The sequence below is a fragment of the Tupaia chinensis genome, unplaced genomic scaffold, assembly GCF_000334495.1.
Source record: "Tupaia chinensis unplaced genomic scaffold, TupChi_1.0 Scaffold000523_1, whole genome shotgun sequence".
Classification (NCBI taxonomy): domain Eukaryota; kingdom Metazoa; phylum Chordata; class Mammalia; order Scandentia; family Tupaiidae; genus Tupaia; species Tupaia belangeri.
Genome location: NW_006160036.1, coordinates 690,339 through 693,052, shown reverse-complemented (window position 1 = coordinate 693,052; position 2,714 = coordinate 690,339). Strand labels below are relative to the sequence as shown.

General features: G+C 47.2%; 1 long non-coding RNA gene across 1 annotated transcript in view; it reads right to left on the bottom strand.

Moving 5' to 3' along the window:
- Positions 1-942: 942 nt before the first annotated feature.
- The window catches only part of LOC102487176 (uncharacterized), a 32,711-nt gene continuing 30,939 nt past the window's right edge, over positions 943-2,714 (bottom strand). The window contains exon 4 of the long non-coding RNA XR_335749.1: positions 943-1,289. This is a non-coding gene — a long non-coding RNA (uncharacterized LOC102487176). The remainder of the gene's footprint in view (positions 1,290-2,714) is intronic.

Sequence of the window (2,714 nt, the reverse complement as noted above, 5' to 3'; positions counted from 1 at the left end):
GCTTAGCACACGTGAGGGTGGCCAGGCCGAAGGTGCTAGAGTAGGAAGCAGGCCTGTCCAGTTGGTATAAACAGATTCAAGCTGGTTCTCAGTCCTCTGAGAGGAGAGGCCCTCATGCATGCAGAGCTGAGGGCCAGAAAGAAGGATGTGCCTCAGGTAAAAGGTGTGGATGGTCCTGAGGTGACTGGCCTACCTGGGGGGATGGAGGCTTGATTAAAAGGCTTGGGCAAAGGTTAGAAATATTGACAGAGCTGAAAACTTGAGTCTTGACAGAGATAGCAAGACATGGTGCAGGTCATGACGCATGCAGGATCGAAGGAAGTACATCAAGCAGCCCTTGCCTCCTAACTTCCATCGCCTCAGGGCGATGAACTGACACCCCAACTCTACAGGAACAATTCACTTCTGAACCCAACAAGGGCAGTAGAAGCAATAAAGCCTGGGCCAGCTGATGGTGTAGCTGTTATGTAGCTGGACTCCCACATGGCCAATCATGGTTTGAGTTTCGGGCCCAGTGGCTTGAAACTCAAGCCAGGAGCATGTGCGTATGTGCCCAAGATCCCAATAGGAGAATGGAGAAGGGACTGTGGAATGACCATCCCCCTGAGGGGTGATTTCTCACTTTCCCTCTCACTGTCTCAGTCTCTCTCTCTCTCCCCAGCTAGTGCACATGCCTTTAGGTAAAAAAAAAAATTAAAAAAAAAAAAACTCTTAAGAAAGAAAGAAACAATAACGTTTGGATTCACTTGAAAAGGAGAAAATCAGACTCTTCTCAACCCAGTTCTTTGACTTGCACCCAAGACCTTAAATATACCTTTTGAAACTCCTTATCCATTGAAGTTGTGTGTGTTTTATTTTTTTCAAAACCATAAAAGAAATTGGAGCTGCATTTGATTAGTGGCAGGAAAATTCCACACATAATTTGTAGCATTTATAGGGTGGGAGCTGCTGGCCTGGGAGTAGGAAGTCTGAGCCAATGTGTTCTTTGGAGAGTGACAGCTGGGGGCCTGGCAGTGTGGTCCAGGGCTTACAGCACTTTCTGGAGTGTGGTGCTATTTGATGAGCCAGTTGGGTGACCTCAAACAGGTCACTGAATCTTGTGACACCTCTGTTTCCTCACTCCTGAAATGAAGATAACAACACCTGTCCTCCCTCTAGAAGGTTGCCTACCTTCTGTGCACGTGGGTTTTCACACATGCCAACAAGCGTGTCAGGCTAGTTGACATCTGGTTGGTTTTCTCTCTAGTGGAAGTTCCAGACCTTTGGCTATCACAGCGGCAGACGAGTGTCTAGAAAGGAAAATTGTTACCAGAAACAAAGAGCCATAAAGAGTAGAATGTCCTGGGGACCAGCAGTTAGCATAATGGCTATGTCGCTGGATTCCCATGTAGTCGACCACGATTCGTGTCCTGGACCCGGTGTCTTAAAACTCATGCCGAGCGCGTGTGCATGCGTGCCCAAGATCCTGAGAGGAGAATGGAGGAGAAGGGACTGCGGCATGGCCATCCCTGCTGGAGGGTGATTTCTTGCTTTCTGTCTCTCTGTCTCTCTCTGTCTGTCTGGAGAGCGCACGCACCCTATAGCAAAAACCTCTAAAAAAAAAAAGAAAAAAAAAAAAGAGTAGAATGTCCTGAAAAAGATGCTGTCTGATCTTTGCCTCAGCAACCAGTGACAGATGGGTGCTCCCAGCATCCAGAGCAGGGCAAAGAGGAGGGGGTCTCTGTCCACAGCAAGTACTTATGTGTGCAGCAAGAGGTCAGAGGCTAAAGAGCTGAGGAGATTTCAGAGACTAGCACAGGTGGCGGCTTTATGAAGAAATGAAGATAAAGATGTTTAGGGAGAAGGCAGAATACTTGCCCAGAGCATGGAGAACTTAACAACAACAATAAAAAAGTCTGCACGTAGACCCTACCTCACATCATATATGAAAGCTAACTCAAAATGAATCATGGGCCTAAATGTAAGAACTAAAACTATAAAATAACTAGAAGAAAACATAGGAGAAATTTTTTTTTCTTTTTAGAGATGATTTTTACTATAGGGCATGTGCGCTTACCAGAGACTGAAAGACAGACAGAGAGATAGAAATTAAGAAATCACACCCCCAGGGGGGTGACCACACCACAATCCCTTCTCCTTCATTCTCCTCTTGGGATCTTGGGCATGCTTACCAGTGTGTTTCAAGCCTCCAGGTCCAGGACTCGAAAAACAGCTGGCCTTATGGGAGTCCAGCAACGTAAACATTATGCTATCTGCTAGTCCCAGGAGAAATTATTTTTTTTTTAGAGAGATTTTCACTATAGGGTACATGTGCTCGCCAGAGACAGAGAGAGACAGAGACAGAAAGCGAGAAATCACCCCCCAGGGGGGATGGTCACGCCGCAATCCCTTCTCCTCCATTCTCCTCTCGGGATCTTGGGTATGCACGCACACGTGCCTGGCGTGAGTTTTAAGCCACCGGGTCCAGGACACGAACCATGGTCGACCACGTGGGAGTCCAGCAACATAGCCATAACGCCAACTGCTGGTTCCCCCAGGAGAAATTCTTTATGACCTTGGGTTTGACAAAATTTCCTAAACAATGGGATCAGCAGATGGTGTAATGGCTAAATCGCTGGACTCCCATGTTGTCAACCATGGTTCGAGTCCTGGACCCAGTGGTTTTAAACTTGCGCCAGGCATGTGTGTGTGTGTGTGTGTGTGTGTGTGTGTGT